Source organism: Globicephala melas, chromosome 6 (genome assembly GCF_963455315.2).
Source record: "Globicephala melas chromosome 6, mGloMel1.2, whole genome shotgun sequence".
Taxonomy (NCBI): Eukaryota; Metazoa; Chordata; class Mammalia; order Artiodactyla; family Delphinidae; genus Globicephala; species Globicephala melas.
Window position 1 is genome coordinate 69,328,670 of NC_083319.1, and position 24,424 is coordinate 69,353,093.

The following is a 24,424-nucleotide window of genomic DNA, read 5'->3' on the forward strand; positions in this document are numbered from 1 at the left end:
CAAAGATCAATAAAACTAAAAGCTGGTTCTTTGAAAAGATAAGCAAAATTGATAAACCTTTATCCAGACTCATCAAGAAAAAGAGGGAGAGGACTCAAATCAATAAAATTAGAAATGAAAAAGAAGTTACAACAGACACTGCAGAAATACAAAGCATTATAAGAGACTATTACAAGCAACTCTAGGCCAATAAAATGGACAACCTGAAAGAAATGGATAAATTCTTAGAAAGGTATAACCTTCCAAGACTGAACCAGGAAGAAATAGAAAATATGAACAGACCAATCACATGGAATGAAATTGAAACTGTGATTAAAACTCTTCCAACAAACAAAAGTCCAGGACCAGATGGCTTCACAGGTGAATTTTATCAAGCATTTAGAGAAGAGTTAAAACCTATCCTTCTCAAACTCTTCCAAAAAATTGCAGAGAAAGGAACACTCCCAAACCCATTCTGGTAACTCAGGCCACCATCACCCTGATACCAAAACCAGAGAAAGATACTACAAAAAGATAAAATTACAGACCAATATCAGTGATGAATATAGATGCAAAAATCCTCAAACTACTAGCAAACAGAATCCAACAATACATTAAAAGGATCATACACCATGATCAAGTGGGATTTATCCCAGGGATGCAAGGATTCTTCAATACACACAAATCAATCAACGTGATACACCATATTAACAAAGTGAAGAATAAAAACCATATGATCATCTCAATAGATGCACAAAAAGCTTTTGACAAAATTCAACACCCATTTACGATAAAAACTCTCTAGAAAGTGGGCATAGAGGGAACCTACCTCAACATAATAAAGGCCATCTATGACAAACCCACAGCAAACATCATTCTCAATGGTGAAAAACTGAAAGCATTTCCTCTAACATCAGGAACAAGACAAAGATGTCCACTCTCACCACTATTATTCAACATATTTGGGAAGTCCTAGCCACGGCAATCAGAAGAAAAAGAGATTAAAGGAATACAAATTGGGAAAAGAAGAAGTAAAACTGTCACTGTTTGCAGATGACATGATACTATACATAGATGCCACCAGAAAACTACTAGAGCTAATCAATGAATTTGGTAAAGTTGCAGTATACAAAATTAATGCACAGAAATCTCTTTCATTCCTCTACACTATCAATGAAAGATCAGAAAGAGAAATTAAGGAAACAATCCCATTCACCATTGCAACAAAAAGAATAAGATACCTAGGAATAAACCTACCTAAGTACGTAAAAGACCTGTATTCAGAAAACTATAAGACACTGATGAAAGAAATCAAAGATGACACAAACAGATGGAGAGCTATACCATGTTCTTGGATCGGAAGAATCAATATTGTGAAAATGACTATACTACCCAAAGCAATCTACAGATTCAATGCAATCCCTATCAAATTACCAATGGCATTTTTTACAAAACTAGAACAAAAAATCTTAAAATTTGTATGGAGACACAAAAGACCCTGAATAGCAATCTTGAGGGAAAAAAACAGAGCTGGAGGAATCAGACTCCCTGACTTCAGACTATACAAAGCTACAGTAATCAAGACAGTATGGTACGGGCACAAAAACAGAAATATAGATCAATGGAACAGGATAGAAAGCCCAGAAATAAACCCACACACCTATGGTCAACTAATCTATGACAAAGGAGGCAAGGATATACAATGGAGAAAAGACAGTCTCTTCAATAAGTGGTGCTGGGAAAACTGGACAGCTACATGTAAAAGGATGAAATTAGAACACTCCCTAACACCATACACAAAAATAAACTCAAAATGGATTCGAGACCTAAATGCAAGACCGGATACTATAAAACTCTTAGAGGAAAACATAGGAAGAACACTCGTTGACATAAATCACAGCAAGATCTTTTTTGATCCACCTCCTAGAGTAATGGAAATGAAAACAAAAATAAACAAATGGAACCTAATGAGACTTAAAAGCTTTTGCAAAGCAAAGGAAACTACAAACAAGATGAAAAGACAACCCTCAGAATGGGAGAAAATATTTGCAAACAAATCAACAAAGGATTAATCTCCAAAATATATAAACAGCTCATGCAGCTCAATATTAGAAAAAAAAAAAAACCCAATCCAAAAATGGGCAGAAGACCTAAATAGACATTTCTCCAAAGAAGACATACAGATGGCCAAGAAGCACATGAAAAGCTGCTCAACATTACTAATTATTAGAGAAATGCAAATCAAAACTACAGTGAGGTATCACCTCACACCAGTTAGAATGGGCATCATCAGAGAATCTACAAACAACAAATGCTGGAGAGGGTGTGGAGAAAAGGAGCCCTCTTGCACTGTTGGTGGGAAGGTAAATTGATACAGCCACTATGGAGAACAGTATGGAGGTTCCTTAAAAAAACTAAAAATAGAATTACCATAGGACCCAGCAATCCCACTACTGGGCATATACCCAGAGAAAATCATAATTCAAAAAGACACATGCACCCCAATGTTCATCGCAGCACTATTTATAATAGCCAGGTCATGGAAGCAACCTAAATGCCCATCAACAGATGAATGGATAAAGACGTTGTGGTACATATATACAATGGAATATTACTCAGCCATAAAAAGGTACCAAATTGGGTCATTTGTAGAGATGCGGGTGCATCTAGAGACTGTCATACAAAGTGAAGTAAGTCAGAAAGAGAAAAACAAATATTGTATATTAATGTATATATGTGGAATCTAGAAAAATGATATGGATGAACCAGTTTTCAAGGCAGAAAGAGAGACAAAGATGTAGAGAGCAAATGTATGGACACCAAAGGGGGGGGTGATGGTGGTGGGATGAATTGGGAGATTCAGATTGACATATATACACTAATATGTATAAAACAGATAACTAATAAGAACCTGCTGTATAAAAAATAAAGGAAAAAAAAAACACCCCGTCCCTCTCTCCAGGAGCTAATCTGCTAACAATCCCTTTGAAAGCAAGTCAGGAAATTGATCAAATAAAACCCCAAACTGTCTCATTTATCTCTCCTATAAACATATAAACCAGTCTTTGAAATAAATCAATAGATTGATTAGGCAACTCAAAACAATGAAAAGAAGAATAACTATGGCAGCAACCTCTGAGAAGCCCCAAATTAATGACATCTATTGTTTTGGTCAGGGTCCTTGGTTGCAAGCTCTAGAAATTTTCTGGCTCCCTTCAGCAGAAAGGAAATTTGTTGGAAGATTATCAGAGGCTCATGGAATGCATGGGAAGCCAGAGCCAACAGAAACAGCAGTAGGAAACTTGCCATGGAGTCCAGCAGTGATGCCCTGGGCACGGCACAGCTACTGTAGATGAAGATGAAGAGCCCTCAGTGTTTGTCACTCGATCCTGATCCAAAGTCCCAGGCTGGGATCTGACTGGGCAAGCCTAGGTCACATGCCCACACCCTGCCAGGGGGCAGGAGGAAGAGGATCCACCCACCTACAGAGGGAGGCAAGCTGTGTGTTCAGACACTATCACACACAATAGAGGATGTGGACAGCTGAAACATGACACTTGTCCCCAACATCTACTGATTTATGTCTCCACTCATTCAATCAACAGACGTGTACCAGACACTGTTCTGAACACTGAGGAGCACAGTGAGAGTGGGGAAACCAAAGTTTCTGCTTTCCTGAAGCTTATATTCTAATGTATCGGTAGGTGGTGGGGTACATAATGAACAAATTAATAAAGATACCAGTTGTTAAGGACTCTGGATATAACAAAAACAGGGGAACAGGGATTGGGAGTGCTGGGGACTGCTAGTCCATATAGACTGGATGGAGGGGGTTCACACGAGTATCTGGGGGAAGAGCATTTCCAGTCAAAGGGATAGCAAGTGTACAAAGGATAGCAAGTGCGTTTGAGGACCAGCAAGGGGGCCTGTGTCTGGAATGGAGTAGGACGAGCCAAGTGGATGGTGAGACTAGAGAGGAGGTGAGGGGGTGAGATGATGCAGGGTGCTCTAGGCCACATTGGGGACGTGGGCTTTAATCCTAAGTGAGCTAAGAAGCCCTTCAAGAGTTTGACCAGAAGAGTGGCTTGATGCAACTAATGTTTTAACAGTATACCTCAGTCTGCTGGGTTAAGAATCAACTTTTGAGGTGCAAGCGGGGAGGCCAGTGTTACTCTCAGGTCCCTCTCCTGAACGCTACACTATGGCTGTGAGAGTTTACGAGCAAAGGGGACCCTGAAAAGGGTCTAATCTAAACTGTGATGAAGCCTAGGAATGTGAAGGGCCCACTGCATTTTACTGTCAGGGCTGAGGCGGAACCAGGCCTCTTGACTTGGCCCTGGGCTATTTTCACTAAGCCACATGACAATAGAGGAGACTTGGTCCCTCCTGGTTGCCTAAGGATGATGGAGCATGGCTTACATGTTGGGGTTGAAGAGACTCTGCCTTTCTCAGGCCTCTCCCGCACATTGTGAAAAGAATGGAAGCTTGAATGGCAGCACTAGATATATCAGTACCTTTTCCTGCCCCAGATACTATCCACGTGAAAGAGGCAGCCTTTATACAGCTATGTATTGCAACACATGAGTTTCTTCCTCAACCTGCACCCCAGCCAGACCCTGGATGATAGGTTCGGGGTAGACTCTTGATCCAAGATGTGGAATGTGAAGGCTGGCCAGGCAGCTGAGATGATGCAGCCTGGCACAAAAAAGATAGGAATGGTCAATCAGATTCCCTTTCTAGAATATGAACTAAGAAATACCGATAAAAAGAGATTCTCGGCAGTGGGATCTGAAGTTAAAAGTAAATACAGACATATAGTTGGGTTAAGGCTTATGGCAACAAGTGATGAAGGAGCAGACCTGCAGAGAAAAGCACAGAGGCCATGAGTATCATGGTAGCCACAGGAGTCACAGGGAGTGGCTGGATCACACTAATGCCGGAGCACTCACCAGGAGAGTCTCAAACTGTCTCTGCTCAAATTCCCAGTCACCTTGCCCTGAGACCAGCGGTTCTGCTTTGTGTGAAAATGGGTGTATGTGCAGCGGCATCTGCTTCTAAATGTTCAGGCCTTAGAAGTATCCACCGCTGCTCAGCCAGTTTCCACACAAGAAGAACACAGGTAAGATAACACCACACATTCCCCTTCTTAAACCACCCCTCCACGTAAGTGAGATCATACAGTATTCTTCTTTCTCTGACTGACTTATTTCACTTAGTATAATACTCTCTAGATTCATCCATGTTGTTCCAAATGGCAAGGTTTTGTTCTTTTTTATGGCTGAGCAATATTCCATTGTAGGGCTTCCCTTGTGGCACAGTGGTTAAGAATCTGCCTGCCAATGCAGGGGACACGGGTTCGAGCCCTGGTCCGGGAAGATCCCACATGCCGCGGAGCAGCTGGGCCCGTGAGCCATGGCTGCTGAGGCTGCGCGTCCGGAGCCTGTGCTCCGCAACGCGAGAGGCCACAGCGGTGAGAGGCCTGCGTACCGCAAAAAAAAAAAAAAAAAAAAAAAAAAAAAAAAATATATATATATATATATATTCCATTGTATATAGTATATGCTATGTCTGTTTTATTCATTTATCTGTTGACACACACTTACGTTGCTTCCACGTCTTGGATATTGTAAATAATGCTACAATGAACATAGGGGTGCATATATCTTTTCAAACTAGTATTTTCATTTTCTTCAGTAAAATACCCAGAAGTGGTATTGCCATATCGTATGGTAGTTCTACTTTTGATTTTTTGAAGGACCTCCGTACTGTTTTCCATAGTGGCTGCACCAATTTACATTCCCACTACAGTGCACCAGGGTTCCCTTTTCTCCACATCCTTGCCAACACTCGTCATTTCTTGTCTTTTTGATAATAGCCTTTTGGATAGGTGTGAGGAGATATCTCATTGTGGTTTTGATTTGCAGTTCCCTGATGATTAGTAATGTTGAGCATCTTATCACATGTCTGTTGGCCATCTGGATGTCTTCTTTGGAAAATGTCTATTCAGATCCTCTGTCCATTTTTTAATTGGGTTTTTTCTTTTTTTGATGTTGAGTTATATCAGTTTTTGTATATTTTTAATATTAACCCCTTATCAGATATATCATTTGCAGATATCTTCACCCATTCAGTAGGCGGCCTTTTTGTTGATAACTTCCTTCACTGTACAGAAGTTTTTTCATTTGATGTAGTCCCATTTGTTTGTTTTTGCATTTGTTTCACTTGCCTGAGGAGACATAACCAAAAAATATATTGCTAAAATGTATTTCAAAGAGTGTTCTGCCTATGTTTTCTTCTAGTAGTTAAATGTAAGACCTGAAACCATAAAAGTCTTTAATCCATTTTATTTTTGTATATGGTGTGGGAAAGTCTGGTTTCTTTTGCATGTAGCTGTCCAGTTTTCCCAACACCACTTACTGGATGCTGGACAGTAGTTGTAATTTTGGTGTGTCTGTGGGAAGAGGTGAGCTCAGGGTCTTCCTACTTCACTGCCTTGATGCCCCTCCAAGGCTGCCTTTAAAAAAAACTAATGTTGATTGTGTAGGTCCATCAGGAACTCATTGATCCATTTCTTTTCTTTTTTTTTTTTTTGCAGTACGCGGGCCTCTCACTGTTGTGGCCTCTCCCATTGTGGAGCACGGGCTCCAGACACGCAGGCTCAGCGACCATGGTTCACAGGCCCAGCCGCTCCGCGGCATGTGGGATCTTCCCGGACCGGGGCACGAACCTGTGTCCCCAGCATCGGCAGGCGGACTCTCAACCACTGCGCCACCAGGGAAGACCACTGATCCATTTCTAACCAAGATGTCTGGACAACCCTCCTGCCAGACTAGAATTAAATGCTGAGGAGTTCTATAGTTTTACTGTCTTGTTTAAAGTATAATTAGAAAGATAAGATCACATTTTAGGAGACAGAAAAATCTTTCCTCGGATTAATGAACTGATCATTTCATCCCCACCATAAAAATAAATCTTCCTTCCAGTGGCTTGTGGGGCTGGTCGCAAGTCCTGGCCCCAGGGACCTGCTCTCATGGCATTAATGATTTTGATCTTTCAAGCTGAGTATTTATAAAAATTTTCCAGTAGAACCATTCAGGGTCAAAATTCTGAGATTCAGCTTACTGAACTGTCCCATCCTTAAGATCTTCACCTGTGCGCACCTGCCAAATAAACGAAGCAGCAGGGTCTGGCAGGAAAGGTAGGCTGCCGCCACTGGCAGAGGTATTGTCTTAGTTTGGATTTCCAAGAAGCAGAGTCTGAGATGGGGATTCTTGAAAAGGTGATTTATTGCGGGAGTGCGCTCAGGAGAAAAAGAGCAAGAGAATCAGAATAAGGCCGAGAGAAAATTAACCAAGGATGTGGCTTAGATAGCTTTGGCGTGGTCCCATAGTGAGTTCTGGGACATAAACTGTACCACAAAGTTGATCTTATCTTCACGCAAGGGGCACCTTGTACCCCTTATCAGTCATCAGCCTCTGGTGGGAGGCGGGAAGTGCATAACCTCCAGATGGAGACAGCCCCCATGTGACCAAGGGCCACTCTCTGAAGAAGGCAGCAGCTGTCAGCTGCTAGTAGCCACTAGAGTGCTGGAGAACAGGGTGCGTCGGCCTGCTGGGGAAGGTCTGGGTCCCACAGCATCCTCTAGAAGCAGCAAGAAAGATGGGTAGCAAATTTCCAAGGCATTCTGTTTCTTCTCAGGACAGAAGACACTTTTGGGCACCTGAGAAGTTGTTCTGAATGATTATAGAAGAATCAGCTGTGACCACTATTACCAAAGAGAAGAAATCTCCAATACTAGAGCTACCACAGATTTTAGATTTTATGGTTTTGATTTTGTCTTTGTTTTCATTTTAAACCTGGGACCCTATAGCTGAATTGCGGTCTTCCTCAAAAAAAGACATATCCATGTCCTAAACCCCAGAGGCCATAAATGTAAACTTATTTGAAAAAAAAAAGGTTGGTGGGGGGGAGTCTTTGCAAATATAATTAAGGATCCCAAGATGAGTCAGGCTCTAAATCCAATGACAAGAGTCCTTATAAGAGACAGAAGAGAAAACAAAGACACAAAAGAGACAGCCATGTGAAGATGAAGACAGAGATTAGAGTTATGCAATCAACAGGCAAGGAACGCCTAGATAGAGCCACCAGAAGCTAGAAGAGGCAGGGAGTGGAACCTTGTTCCCTAGAGCCTTTGGAGGGAGCGCAGCCCTACCAATACCTTGATTTTGGACTTCTGGCCTCCAGAACTAGGAAGGAATGAATTGAGGTTGTCTTAAGCCACCCAGTTTATGGTAGTTTATTACGACAGCCTCAGGAAACGAACACAGTCCTCTCCTGGTCTGCCTGGCATTTTCCCAGTTAATTAACTACTCAGAGCCTCAGCTTTCTAATACTTAAAAAAGGGTAAATAATCTCATAGTTTTGTTATGTGAGTTAAGATATCGGGGGGCAGGGGAGAAAAGCACATGGACAGTCAAGATTTGACACATAACAGATGTTCAATAAATCTTACTTGCCTATCTCTCTTCTCCTACCTAGAGTGGCCCTAAACGAAGCTTTATGAAGCAGGCTCTCACTCTGCCTTTCCTTTGTGGCAATCCTGACACCATAAGCACAGCACGTCTCCTCTCTCAGATGGATGGTGGGGCTTTGCCACCAAAGATCACAATAATACCAAACAGAAAGTTTTTAATAAAACATAACTTCAACGACAGCCTTTGACTTATTTATACTTCTTGTCTTAAGGAAACTATACACTTCTTACACTTTTTTTTTTTTTTTTTCCGGTACGCGGGCCTCTCACTGTTGAGGCCTCTCCCGTTGCAGAGCACAGGCTCCGGGCGCGCAGGCCCAGCGGCCAGGCCCATGGGTCCAGCCGCTTCGCCGCACGCGGGACCCTCCCGGACCGGGGCACGAACCTGTGTCCCCTGCATCGGCAGGCGGACTCTGAACCACTGCGCCACCAGGGAAGCCCCATTTTTTACACTTTTTATCGAAGTATCAAATATATTCAAATATATACATATTATTAGTAGAAAGCTTGATGAATTTCCACAAATTGAACACAATCATGTAACCAGAATCCAGATCAAGAAGCCGAACATTACCAGCCCCCCAGAAACTCCTCCTGTGCTCCTTCCCCATCACTAGTCCCCCACAAGGTAAACCATGATGCTGATTAACTTCGCCTGTTTTTGAACTTTATGTAAATGGAATCAGACAACATGTATTCTTTTGTGCATGTCTTCTTTTGTGCCACATGTTGATGAGTCGCCCATTTTATTACCTGCAATCGTAGATTGTCCATTATCATTGCTGTATAACATTCCGTTTGGAGAATATACCATAGTTGTTGAATATTTGGGTTGCTGCCAATTTTTGGCCATTACAAATAGTGCTGCTGTAAACATTCTAGGTTATATCTTTTGGCAAACATACATATAGATTAATCTGGGAAAACTGACCTCCTTAAAGTATTTCCAGAACATAAACATGGTACATCCCTCCTTTTATTTAGGTGTTTTTAAAATACCTCTCAACAATATTTTCTATCAATAGTTTTCTTTGAAGTCTGGCACATCTTTCCTTAGGTTTATTCCTAGGTGTTTTGCAGTTTTGATGCTATTGTAAATGGTATTGGCACTCTGTGGGATTTTTAAGGAGATGGAAAATTTTAATAGTCTGAGCTTTACTGCCTCTCTAGACAAGGAATATAAGATTTCCTTTTATTAAAATTGTAGAAGGAGGAAAATTATTTAAATATTCCAAATTGTTAAAGCTGACAAAAGGGAAAACAAATAGGGCCAGAGGCCGCAAAGAGCCCATTACAGTGTCAATGACAAATTCCAGTTTTCACCTCCAACAGTATCTAATAAGCCCTAAGAAACCCTTTCTCAGAAAAGTACCCAAAAGAAACAACTTGAAATTTCATGGTTTGTGTAAAATAAATGAATTCTTTTGACCTTTGGCCAGAGTTTACTGCTTTTTCTGATTTCAGAAATTTGAAAAGGGAGACAAAAATCCAACATTTATACACTCTATTATGTGTCAAGTGCATTTACATAATTATCTCTTTTAATTCTCATGATAAACCCATATGCTGTTAGCATTTACTCAGTTTTACAGTTGAGGAATCTGAAATGCAGAGAGATTAATGCCCCAAATCACACTCCATCACTGATAGAAATGCAAATCCAGGCCTGACAGATGCCAAAGGTAATTTCCCCCTCCTTTAAAAGTAACATTAATTAGTATCTTTCCAACTATTAAAATTAAAGGCATGTTCATTACAGAAATTTTGAAAAATATACAAAAGTATGGACAAATGGTTTCTATAAATATGTTTCTTTTTCAGTTAATATCACTTCATGGTAACTACCTCAATACTTTACATATCCTTCTACCACATCATTCTAAGTCTGCATAGTTTTTTATCAGTTAAATCCAACATATTTTTTAACCAGATATCTTTCATGTTGGATACTTAGATTATTTCTGTTTTCCATAGAATTGATAACTGCAACGAACTACTTAGGCATCTGTATCATTACAACTTTGCACACACTTATGATTTCTCCTTTATGATAAATTCCTCAATGTATTCTCCTGGGTTAAAGGGATAGAGGAGACCTGTGAAGGCTCTTTAATACACATGGCCAAGTCATCCCCCGCCCCCAGTGCCCCACGCCCCTGAGACGGGTCAATGTTCCCACTCCCCTCTGCCTGGGAGAGTGCCACTGCTGTGTCTTTGCCTGTGCTGGATATTATCACTTAGAAAAATACTTACCAATTGGATAGGTTAAAAATCATGTTATATAAATTTATATTTCTTTAAATAATAGTGACGTTGAGCATTTACTTATAGGTCACGTGTATTTCCCCTTCTGGAAGCCACTGTTTCTCAAAGGATGGTCTCTGGATTACCTGCACTAGAATGCCTGGGTACACACTGTACAGGCTGATTCCTGAGTTCCAACCCAGACTTAACCGGACGCCAGGGCGGTGGCCCGAGAGGGGAATCTGATTTTGCTAGCGCTCTGCTGGCAATTCATATGCTTCTAGACTTTGGTAGGCATCACCCTCCTCCATCCTCCCTCTGCATCCCTGGAAGCCGCAAACCAAGAGTCAGCACTGGATTCCATGACGTGTCAAAACCAGCAGGAATCCTCACAGGAAACTCTTGCTCATTTATATCATGCCAAATGCACTTTCAGGTACATTAATAGCTGCAGAGAGAACAGGTGAATGTAACTGTTCAAACCTGGCCATGTGAAGAAGCTTACAACACATTTTTTGGTGGCACAGCGAAGGCGGCCCCTGCGAATTCAGCCTCTGTGCCCGGCAGGATACTAACTACATGGCAAAAGAAAAGATCTTAAAAGCAGAAGATACAATTTTTCTTTTGAAGTGTCCAAAAAAGAATCTGTAAAAGCTGTGAAACGAAGGCTACATCTAGAGAACCAAGCAAAATAACATGCTATCCAGTGCTGGACTTCAAGGGCTGGAGGGGAAGTACAGTGGGGTAGGTTCCTCAGCCTTTCTGAACTCATGGCCCTACACCGACTCTGGTTTCATCAAATAGAGACAAAAGGACTGTTTTTCCTGAGGATGGCATGTGTATGTTTACAGGCATTTGGTTTCCATTTTACATGCCTTACAGAGAGTTTTAGGGACATTACAACTACAGTGGTATTATTTGGGAGCCAGCTTTTTAAAATTATGCCTTTGCAATTCAAACAAGCAAAATATAATTTCATTAGCAGTTTAAAAATGTTATAGTACAAGGAGTATGTAAGGTTTTTATTTTTATTACCAGCAGGTCAAAAGACCCAGACCATAGGCCAGGGCTAGTAGGATGGGCAGAAGATGACATACCACTTTCCAAGATGGTATGCCGTGTAGAAACCTCTTCTCAAAGGAAAGAACTAAAAATTTTCTCTTCCTGGGTAGGGAGAGAAAACAGTTTTATTACTGCCAGCCATCATGTATTGAGCCCCTTACCCCTGCAGGTGCTATGTGCTTTTCATGCACTCCCTCCTTTATCCTCATGACACTGACCCAAGGTGGCTGTTCATGTCTCCGTGTGGGTTAGGCACAGGTGTGGTTGGTACCCAAGCCACGATGACTTCACCAAATGAAAGGCTGTTTCCCTCATAGGCAACAAGTGCAGAGAAAGTGCCTTTGACAGAGTTGGCGCTCCATGGACGATTAGGGGTGAATGAATGAACAAAGGAGAAGACCACAGCAGGCACTGACCTGTGGTCTACTGACGCCCAAGGCCTCCTCCTGTTACATCATGCTGCCACTCTTAAGGCTTGGAGCCAGCACAGTTGCCTTTCCTGGCGAGAAACTGTGTGCTGGCTTGGCCCCAGAATGGAAATATTAGGACGGTAGATTCATAGAAGCACTCAAAAATTCAGAATTTAATCACAGCAGCGCCTCCCACACACACACACACACTCACACACACACTCACACACACACACACACACACACTCACACACACACACACACACACACACACACACACACACTCTCTCTCTCTCTCTCACTGGTGCCGTCACACCGTGATCATATATCAGGGCTGAGACACCCGCTTCTTAAGCACTCAGTTGAGCTCTGCCGGGAAGGAGGGCAAACAGTGCCCCCTTCACCCTGCACCCAACCCCAACATGAACCCCACCACTTTCCCAGCCCAGCAGAACTGCACTCGCTGCTCTCTGCTGAAACCCAGGGAGAGAAATCATTTTCTTGCTAGCCATGCTGAGCGCAGCATGCACGGTAAGCCTGAACTCTGTCAAACCAACAATGTATAAAACCTGAATTAATACTGAGATGGACCCAATTCTCTGACAGGCGTGTTAAATGTGATTAAAGCTGCATAGCATTCCCCGCATACCCATCTGCTGCGTCGAGGAGCCCACAGCTGTTCTGATTGCCGACAACGCACCGTTTCTTGTCAGTTGTTGCAAATGCATCTCATCTTGCACGGGCTCTGGGCCCTCCCTCCCTTGTCGGCCAGCCCTGGCCAGCTTCTCTAAGTAGTCACTGATACCCACATGCCTCTGGCCGCGGGTCTGTGGAGGCATGTGTGAGCTCTGGCTGGTGCAAAAATGTGTGATCACAGGGAAAGCTTAGCGCTTTAGCGGCTGGAATGAATCTCTTGGATCCTAAGCTGTGGTGACGCCACCACCTGCGGCTCCTGCCGGCTTATGCTGTGGGGTGAGTGGAAAGAACAGGGACGAATCATTTTGGATGCTACAGGGAGCTGCCCCTGAGATGCCCACCAGCCACCACCGAAAGAGCTACCAGAGAAACACATTCTGAAAGCTCTTGAAGGCCAGTGAGCGTACTGCGGGGGATCCTGGGGAAAGGCAGAGACAGAGATGGGGCTATGCTGGGCAAGGGGTGGAATCCACAGAGGCCACTGGAGACCTTGAGGCCCAAGGGCACAGAAAAGGCAGAGGACAGCTAATTTCAAGAGAAGAACTGGGTTGGCCAGCATCTTCATGAAAAATTTTAAATGCAGTCCCCTATAGGACTGCGACCTTCCACCAGCATACACAGTCTAGCAAGCACAGCGTAGGCTGGATTTCAGCCCTACTTGCCCCCCTGACCAGGGGTCCTTGTGCAGTGAACCGCCTGTGCAACCATACACACTAGCTCTGGACAGAGGAAGAGTTCAAAGGCAGCCTAAGGAGGTCACCATCAGAAGCAGGGAGAGCAATACCTGCTCTCAAGCAACCAGTAGGAGCAAAGCTAGCATATGAATGTGGAAAATACAGGGGAGCAGAAGAGAAGAGCCAGGAGAAATTAGAAAACAGTGTCAAGTGGATTCAAAGAATTCCAAGCGTCTTCCTAGCTGCTGGTGGTTTGCTGGCCAGCTCTGGCATTCTTTGTCTTATAGATGCGTAATGTCAATCTCTGCCTTGGACGTCACATGGCATTTTCCCCATGTGTCTCTGTCTTCACGTGGCTGTCTTCTTAAAAGGGCACCAGTCATATCCCAGGGGATTATTTCTAAAGGTCTGATTGTTGCTTTACATCACCCTATGAAGCGAAGCACTGTAACTTGCTCCACCCAGTTGACCAGCCTGGGCAGAGCTATTATTCATTATTCTGGGAAAAACCTGGGCTGGGGCTCTTATTTGTCTCTAAAACAATTCAAACTTTTCCCTCAAAACCCCGTTTTTTAGGTCTGATGAACCAATACTATCATAAGCTAAATGCTGAAAACAACAATTCTGGATTAAGAGAAAAACCCGAGTGAGCATAACCCTTTTTGAGTTCTATTAAAGACATCAGAAATCACTTATTGATTTTCTTAAAGAAAAAATATGAATTGAAAAAAAAAAAAACCCTGGTCATTACTTCAGAGCTACAGTTTAATTCAATAAACATTTGCTGGACAAATGCATCCTTCCTGCCTGAAACCTAGTAAGAAAAATAAGGCATCCTGGGCTTCCCTGGTGGCGCAGTGGTTGAGGGTCCACCTGTCGATGCAGGGGACACGGGTTCGTGCCCCGGTCCGGGAAGATCCCACATGCCGCGGAGCGGCTGGACCCGTGAGCCGTGGCCGCTGCGCCTGCGCATCCGGAGCCTGCGCTCCGCAACGGGAGAGGCCACAACAGTGAGAGGCCCGCGTACCGCAAAAAAAATAAAAAATACTAAGGCATCCTGATGTCAAGGAGTGCGTGGTGGTGACAGAAGCACAACACACAAGGCCACAGGACGCTGGGAGACAATGTCAGGAAGTCACGTTCCTTCAAACCCAAGCTCTTCCTTCCCCCAAACCTCAGATCACATTTGTACCACTCTGTTGAGATAACTGCAAAATTCTGGTTGTCAGCTATTAAGCACACCAATTTTAGAACCGGTGAAAATAATCCAACAAATACACATACATCTGTGCCAGTGTGTGTATAATACACATAGAGCTATACAACTATAGTGTGTGTGTGTGTGTGTGTGTGTGTGTATTAAAAAAAAAGAAAAAGCCAAGTGGGCATTGAAAATAATACCAACCTTATCATAGCCACACTCATTCAAGTGTGGTGTGCCCAACCTAAGTCAAGGTCACCCGAGAATGTCAATAGCACAGAAAAGTCACATTAAGGAAAGAAAGACATTTTATCTTTAATGAGGATGAGAAAAAAATTAGTCACCGTTTGAGTGCTCACCGCACACCAAGCATTTCATATATGTTTCACATCATTCTTTTATTTAATCCATGTATTTGGATTATCTCATTCAATCCTTACCTCAGGTCTGAGAAAAAGGTCCATAATTTTCTCTCTTTTACCCGTGAGGAAGCTGAAGCTTAACAAGCAATTGGCTCAATAAATGGCAGAGCAAGGATTCAAACCGAGGTCGGTCGCATTCCAAAGACAACCTTGGGGGAAGGTTCTAGAATGAGTCTCAAGGTCCAGACTGGACTCCCAGAGACCATGTCAGCATCACCACAGTTTTACACATTAATCCTGGTCAGGGAGAGAAACCACACGTGGAGACCAAAGTAGCTGTATCCAGGGGCCAGGGTGAAGCTGTAAACAGGAAACCAGGCTGCAGCTTGAAGGCCAAGGGGTCTGAAACCTTGGGGGGAGGGGGATAGAAGCTGGGCCTGGGGAGGGTTTGGCATGTGGACTGGGAATGAGGCAGGGGTGTCAGGGCTTCTTCTAGTTAGTCACTGGGTGGGCCCGCCGGCCTAGGTGACAATGCGGGTCTGGAAGAGACCCGGGGGATCCAGCAAATTCCCTCCGTGGGCCTTACAGGTAGCTGGCACGTTTCCCTCTGCAGCAAATAGAACCACGTTCCCAGGGAAGAGCAGTGGCAGGCCTCACACAGGCAGCTGCCAGGAGTCCCATGCAGAGTCCAGCACAGCTGGCTCTGGCCTGTGACAGCTCTCAGACACAACGCAGGTAGCTGCCTGGGCGCTTCCTTGGGGAGGCCGAGCACAGTCCAAACAACGGACGGCAGGCTTCAGTGGTGCTCCCGACCGAGCCTTTTTAGGTCACAGAGATGCTGTGTTTATACTCCCGGGGATGGAACATCCTATGCTCACAGCCCCACGCTCCACACCCCACTACCCCACCCACCAGCTCCCTCCCTTTGGCGAATGGCTGGACTCTTGGCAATCTGTGCAGATGTGTTGTGAATCACTGTCAGTTCAAGTACACAGTATTCCCTGACTTGTACCTTCATCTGCTTGCCCCGTATACCTCCCTCTCCAAGTGCTGATAGAGGCAACTCCCCAAAGAAACAGCAGCTCCCAACTCTCTGCCACATTCAGCAACAGCAGGTAAGGCAGCCACAAAGTCGGGTGACTGAGACCCAGGATGCAGAGTCTGTGCCAGCGTAGCCCTAGAGGCTTTGCATTCCCCCAGGTCTGTGAGCAAGAGAGTATCACGTTCATGACAAGGATGAGGAAAAGGGCTCAGGGAGGCTGATTTCGTACAAACACACACTAACGTGAGTGAGAGAGCAGAGCTTCAAAACTAGACGTGTTCTTTCTCATAGACAACGTTCCATCTCAAATCATTATATTTCCAAATACTTTTTATAGGCAGTCATAATAATAGCAGCAGCTTGTGGGCTACACACTGTGCTAAGTGCTTTGTGTGCATCAAGTCGTTTAATCCTTCCAAAGAGCCTCGAGGAAGGTAAGGATCATGATCTTAGAGATGAGGATCTCAGGCACAGAGAGGTTAGCAGGCAGGAGAGCATGAGGAAGAAGCAGGTGAGCCATCCCTCGCGTCCCTCATTTCCTCGGCCCTTCTCCTTGCCAGAGACCACTCAGCTAATCTGGGCAGACTCAGACCCATATAACTTCAAGTCCTTAATAGGTCCTCCACAGACCCTGCTGGGGGTGTGTGGGGGGGAGGATCTGAGGGGATGTGCGGCCATGGAGTGGCTCGGAGGTTGTGATATGTATTTGAATATATATATCGGCTGCATAAAATTGCTCCCTGAGAAAAACAGAGAAAGAAAGGTGGGGTGAGGAGGTCTTGAGCTAAAGAGGCAAGAATGTCTACATTGGAAAGCTTGGAAATTTCTGAAGACCCTTGGCAGTAGGCAGGAGACGGCAGGGCAGGCCCGTCAAAGGCACAGTAAAATTAGCACAGGGAGATCAGCTCGGTGCTGTGTGACCGCCTGGAGGGGTGGGATAGGGAGGGTGGGAGGGAGGGTGATGCAAGCGGGAAGAGATATGGGAACATATGTATATATATATAACTGATTCATTTTGTTGTGAAGCTGAAGCTAACATACCATTGTAAAGCAATTATGCTCCAATAAAGATGTTTAAAAAAAAAAAAAAAAATTAGCCCTTCCATGTGGGCAGCCCTTCATGCTGGGTCACAAAGGACCTTCACAGATTCAAACACATATTTGATTTAGGGAAGACTCGAAGCTTTCGTGTTTAAGGCCGCACGACACATGGGAAAGGAGCATGGGAACCTGGGGAGGGATGCTGAGCAGGTGGGTACACACTGAGGCTGGTCCCAAGAGGGGCCTCCCATGCCAGGATATGGATCGATGGGCTCCGAAATGAATCAAACGAATGATGGCAGAAGCTACCCCATCGTCAGCTATGTCCAGCCACCCTCCTCACACTCATTGGAACACGATCACTCCTTGAGAGGCATCCAATATCTCATGTGAGCATTTCTCCACTTTACTGGTCACATTGGCTATCGTGGGCCAGGGAGGAGAGCCTCTTTATGAAGTTGCTGAACTGCTGATTCCTGAAGACCTAGAATGGTCCACAGGGATTGGAAGACAACCCTCTCTCTCTTCCTCACCCCAGTACCAGCACCAAATTTAAATTTAACTCACCTTCACTAGGTATCTGCTAGGCCCGATGCTAAATGCAGTTCTAATGTTAAAGACAAGGGAACTTGCTCAGGGAGGGACATGCCCAAAGTCACAGAAATCACTAAGTGGCAGAGCCAGAATCCAAACCACAGACCTCTTACTCCAAGCTCTCATCACACCATGCTGCCTTCCAGAAAAATCAGCCAACTCAGTGCTTTTATGGTAAACTTTATGTTCAATAACTGATTACTCTGAATTCAGAAAAATGCCTATCAACTGGACCAAGATCCACAGTATAAGCTCATCTTTTTCTTTTTTTTTTGCGGTATGCGGGCCTCTCACTGTTGTGGCCTCTCCCATTGCAGAGCACAGGCTCCGGACGCGCAGGCTCAGCGGCCATGGTTCACGGGTCCAGCTGCTCCACGGCACGTGGGATCTTCCCGGACCGGGGCACGAACCCGTGTCCCCTGCATCGGCAGGCGGACTCTCAACCACTGTGCCACCAGGGAAGCCCTAAGCTCATCTTTGTTTCTAGTAATTTCTGAGAAAGAGTAGAGTATTTTGAAATATAGGTAGATGATTGATAGATGATAAGATGATTGATAGATGATAGATAATAGGTAGATGATGGATGGATAGACAGACTTTAAATTGAATTTTGGTCTTAGCTCCTCCATCAAACTTAGTGACCTTGGAAAACAATTAATTAGTTTCTTTTTCGGTAAAAATGACCTCGTCAAACCCTCTCTCGCGGGACTTGTGAGAAAACGGTCTCTAACAGAGCCTGGGGCACTCACAGACTCTCACTATTCTTCTCTGTCTTAAAACTGCTCTAGAATTGTGTCCAGATTCCACAGCAAGGACCCAACTCAAACATTGTTTAAAACGTTCAGAGCGTCTGTTTTTGACATCAAGTTGGCCTGGAGGTTTAACAGCCTGGTACCCGTAGCGTCCCACCCAAGAACATTTCCTTCAAAACAGGTTCCTGTTACAGAAACAGCCCCGGTTTTAAATATACTCCCTCTCCTCATAAAAATGCCCCAGCCAGCTAAAGCCATTCTGCTTAAAATATTTAATTAATACCTTCACAGCGGTCTGGTCCTTATTAAAGACTCTTAGGGACCATGTCTTAGGGGCAACGCTTTGTTCTAAGCAGCTCTATGTGTTACAGATAAAATAAAGTGCTGGAGCGTGCTTTCTATTAAGAGCAGGGAAGCTTGTCTGCCCATTGCTGCAACCCCTTTTGTCATCAGAGTGACACATTAAGGCATAATCCAAGTACAACATACAAACACAAACAGTGTAAATCCACCCACTTAGTAAAAGGAGTCCCAGTAAAACCACAAGAAAGGTCTGGTGATTAGCCGAGGGGATTAAAAACTTGGATGAGCACTTCATTTACCTCACCTCCCCACTGAAGAGGCCACAAACGCACTCTGCTCCCCAAGCAAACAAGAGCCAAACCTAGAGGCACTCGCTCTGCTCTCTCTCCCTCCAGCATCTTCCGGGCTTCTCAGCCTTGGGCAAGTCAGAGGAACCTTGGTGAACCATCCTGCCTTTGTAGGAAGCAGGCACACCCCCTGCCCACCTTGATCGCCCCAACCGAAGACTGGCAAATGCTTGTTTGTATATTTTGGTGTTAGAGAAGGACTTTTGTTGTTGTTGTTGTTATAAGAATAGAGTTGGCTCGATTTCACAAACTTTGGAACAAATAGGAAACAGAAAATAAAGATGAATCATAATCCTACCACCTAGAGGTGACTCGGACGCATTTCACTGTGTGGGGATGGTTGCAGTTTCACACAACGATCCGCACCCATTTCCACTTGGTTTCCTGCCTCTTTTCTCTTACTACTCCATGCTGAGCACTCTCCTGTATGTCATTTCTTTTTCATCACAGAGGAGGATACCACTGTGGGCTGGACCACCGTGACTATAACCAGTTATTTCCCATGTGATAAACATGGAGGTTCTTGGAGTTTTTCACTGTTGTAATCAATGCAATGATAGCATCTTGATACATCAGTCTCGGTCCACTTTTTGGATTATCTCCTTCAGACTCCCCGAAAGGGCACAGCGGAATCAAAGCCTATGAATATTTTTTAAGTATTGATAACTTTTGCTAAATTTATCTCCCAAAAGGCTGTACACACTGTATTCTCTTACCTACATGGGAGAATATATATCTCACCACACTTATAAAAAAAAAAAGTTTTTTTACTAAGATATACAGATAGCTACACTTTTTAAAGCAGAAAACCATCAGGAGGCTGCTGCCCCTTTTCATGCATCACAGGAGCACAGTTACCCCCCTCTCTGCTGGTCCTTCCATTTACATGAGAAAAGAGTTCTGGGTCCCCCTAAAAGAAGGGTGCACCCCTCCTCGCACCTGAGTGAACTGGGAGGGACCACTGAGGGTCTTTTGCAAAATCTAACATGGTTGAGAGCAGGGATTTAAACTTTGGCCCCTGTACTGCAGCCAAGATCTTCTAAGAGTTTGTTTATTTTTCTCTACTTCTCCCTTTGAAACTCAACAAATTTAACGCATTCATTTAAAATCCCACAAGTCTGTTCCCTTTCCCAGGAGCAGAATGAAGTAATGTGGTTCCCACGTTCTGACAGCATGGTTTGGGGGCCACAAAAGATGATAGCCCCCAGCCTCTATAGAGCCAGGGGTGGTTCAAATAACCGGAGGTTTGTTAAAACAATCAAGCAAAAGGACGTTCGCACCAGAGCCTTGGAGATCTTCCAGCACTTAGCTGCCCAATTATTCCTTCCTACCAGAGTTTCCTCCACCTGACTTTAGCCATATCTTGACATTTAACTGAGCTTTGCTATCAGAAGATTCTATTTTCTTCTTAGAGACGCAAGTGATGCTTTTCTCGGGTAGGGGGAGCCTCCTGGCATAACCTCACAGTGTTCCAGGTCTTTGCATCCTACCTGAAGCTAACTCGGAGACAGGGAGGTGGGCGCTTGTTAGTTTCAGGTTTTATGTTGAGTGACTGAAGTATCTGATTAGAGAGGCTAGCATCAGTTTGCACTCTGAAGGCCTGGCTTGGATTTGTTGCTGCCTTACACAGATTGCCTCAAGCTGGGTCTCTCCACTTAAGTGACAGGCAGGTTAACTACTTCACTGCTGGATACCAGCTCCATTCCCCATCCCCCTGACTCCCAGCTCACAGCCCTAGGAGTCCATTCTGCAAAGGCTTATAAAACACAGAGGAAAACTGACCGTCTGGCCTGAGTTCTCCTTTTTAAAAGGAAAAGAAGATACTGAGAACGAGTCCATTGTACTGAACACATTTAAAACTTAAGTTTTTAAGAAATAGAAGAATTAAAAAAAACCAAAAAACTCTCATCAGCCAAATAATCCTCATGGTTATTTTATGTAAGTTTAGAAAGTTTAGATCATTCAGAAAGGTACAAAGTTAAAAGTGTGAAAATAATGCAAAGCCCACTTTACCCATCAGAATAAATATAAAGCTCACTATAGATTTATTCTTATTTAATTATATACCTTTTGAATAATACTAGGCTTTCAGGAGTACAATCCTAGGACCCTATCTCCAAATATAGTCACATTCTCAGGTACTAGACATTAGGACTTCAACACATGAATCTGGCGGGTGCGGGGGACACAATTCAGCTAATAACAGGTAGCTGAGCCAAGATCCTCACCCAAATGTGCCATGTTGGAAGCAGGTATCGTTTCTGCTGCCCTATGTTGCCTTGGAATTCTGCAAGATTTTTTAACTCCTTTGGCCTGTTTCAAACTGATTTAGGGAAGCACAAAAATGACAGTATCTAATTATAATCACTATAGCTCTTTTAACCATATCAAAAAAAAAAAAAAAAAAAACTCAAGGCCCAAAGCACAGCAATTGATTTGTCTCTACTTCAGGCAAATGCTAGACGATGAGCCTTTATATAGCCAGATTGCTCATTTTCCCCCCAAAGGCTTCACAGATAGAGAAAGACCTGAAGACATCTGCTAATCTATGGTTGGGATTTAGCTGCACATTCTTGATTGGGATCAAGACTTATCTCCACATTCGGCCTAAGGACCCTCAGGCAGAATTACCAGCCCAGAGCCAGCCATGTGGAGCGCCCACAGATAGAGCAGGGCACAGCCAGATGGCCGGGTCAGGTGCCTTTGTCTCCCTCCGTGAATAATACAGCCACGCCCCTTGACATTCCTTTATGTTACCATCCGAGATGGACTCACTTGACTATTACCTGTATAATTTTTACCGTATCTACATTCAACCTATAATATTATTTACTTTTTTTTGAAATCATCTTACATGCTTTATTTAAATTTCTCTTCAAAGGGAAGGTTTATGTAATTGTCTTAAGTGGAAAACCTATTATGTTTTGCCGCAGATAGAAGGTAACCACAAAAAAAAGTAAGAAAACAGCATAATGTTATTAATTTGTAACTAGAAAGAGTTGCTCACTGCCTCTATTTTTAAGAAAAAGGGTGAGAGAGAGGAGATATGGGGATATATGTATACATATAGCTGATTCACTTTGTTATACAGCAGCAACTAACACACCATTGTAACGGAATTATGCTCCAATAAAGATGAAAAAAAGGGTGGGTGCAGGGGGAAAGGAGATGAGGAAACGTAAAAAGAAGTGTTTGAGACACACTAATATTGAAGTGAGATTTTCTTACAAATTAATTGCAAGGCTGAAACAAACTTAAAACGGGAATAGCTCTCTCACCCGATGATCAATGTTCTCTGGGTCTCTGTCCTATCTAAAATCAATTCCACTCACATCTGGGAAATGCTACTTTCTACTTTTCAAAGCACTCTCACGACAACCCTCTCATATAAGCAGAGCAGATATTTTACACTTGTTTTCTAAGTGGAGAAAATTCCAGCAAATTATAGGCACTCTTAGAAACTCCTAAACCCCAGGCAAGCCTCTTAATTGGAGTTGAGAGTTGGACAACTGCACTCGGGGTCCAGGAATGCAATCCAAACCGGGGGAGGAGGGGACGGCAGGAAACACTTATTACTGAAGAGATGACTTCCTATAGTTGGCTCAGCCCCTTCATTGGTCTCGAGCCAAGTGCTACACAACTGGAAAACAAACCTAGGGTCAGACATACATGCTAGACCCAAGTTTCCGGCACCGCGTCTGACCAGGCTGTGGAGGGTACAGGGACAGTATCTGCTTCTCCCAGGGAAGCAGGGACCCGTCTCTGCTTTCTTTGCTCAGCTGCGGCAATTAATTTGACCACAAGATTTACCGGGTCCTTCCTTTCCTGCCTTTGTTTTGCAAATAGCCAGCCCAGTTCTCAAATCAGCAGCCCTAAACCCTGGCTCTTAAAGGGTGGCCACTGGCATCACCTGGGAGCTTGTTAGAAACGCAGAATCTCAGTCATCATTCCACCCTCCCCACAGCCCTCCCCACCGCACAGCTCAATGGACTCAGAGTCTCCAGCTTCACCAAGTCGCTGGGTGATTCGAAAGCACATTACATTTTGAAAAGCACTACTTAAAAGACGGTGGTCAAGAGGTCACCCTGGATTCAGGCCACGGATCCTTCAGCTATGTGGCCCTCAAGCCCAGAGCTAGGAGCCACCGCTCTGAATGCTGCAACCTTTATAAGCACAGTACTTACCCAGGGTCCCCTTCTCACCGGCGAGGGCATCTTCAACAAGTCACTCAGCTTTTCTGGGCCTCTGTTGGCTCACCTGTAAAACAAGGAAAAGAAAACCTACATCCCAGAGAAGTGGTCCCGCACATGGCGAGGCAAGATGCTCATTCAGCAAATAGGCACAGAGCACTCAGAACGTCCAGCCTCTGCTCCAGCCTCTGGGGCTACAGCACTGAACAGGACAGACAGGATCCTGCTCTCCTGGGGCTTCCATTCAAGGGGCTAGACAGAAGAAACAAACACTTAAGATTTTCCGTAGTGATAAGGACCCAGAACAAAAGAAATCCCATGAGAGAGTAACAGGAGTGGTACAAGGCACCATTAGCAGGATGGTCAGGCAGGGTGTGTCTGAGGAAATGACATTCCAGCCAAGATGCAAATGGAGGAAAGGGGCAGCCACAGTGGTGATGTGGAGACCGAGCCTTCTGAACAGAGGGTACCCCGGGCAGAGGGGCAACAGCCCTGAGCTGGGACAAGCTTGGTACAGAAGAGGAAGAGAAAGGTCGGGCTGGCCGGAGTGTAGGTGTTAGGAGATGAGGCTGCAGAGATAAGTGGCCTCATTTCTACCACCATAACCATCTCTGAGACCTCATCCTTCAGCTCTGCGATCATCCACATCTGTGCAGCAGCTCTATTCAGAAAGCCATTCAGATCTACCCACAAGTGGCTTGGAGACCAAGAGGGCTCCTCGTGCCAGTGTCCAGCTTCATAGGGATGTACTTCCCTGAGTTCCTAACTCAGGAAAGAGGCACTGCAGACCCAACCCCGAGTGCTTTGGAGGGAAAATGAGGCTCTCCCAGGTAGAGAGCTCCATGAGCTCTAGCTAGAGGGAGTCGACATCCCCAGGGTGGGTTGATTTTCTGGTGATTTCACAGATAAGCCACAGATGTCAAATAGCATGAAAAGTCTTCTGAAAGCAGCCAGCAAGATCAGATTTGGAGTTTTCACCAAATCTAGGGTGTTA

General features: G+C 44.3%; 1 long non-coding RNA gene across 1 annotated transcript in view; it reads right to left on the reverse strand.

The window, feature by feature from the left end:
* LOC132597408 (uncharacterized) overlaps nucleotides 1-23,667 on the reverse strand; it is a 54,588-nt gene extending 30,921 nt beyond the window's left edge. Inside the window, exon 1 of the long non-coding RNA XR_009564181.2 lies at nucleotides 23,425-23,667. This is a non-coding gene — a long non-coding RNA (uncharacterized lncRNA). The remainder of the gene's footprint in view (nucleotides 1-23,424) is intronic.
* Between the last annotated feature and the right edge of the window lie 757 nt (nucleotides 23,668-24,424).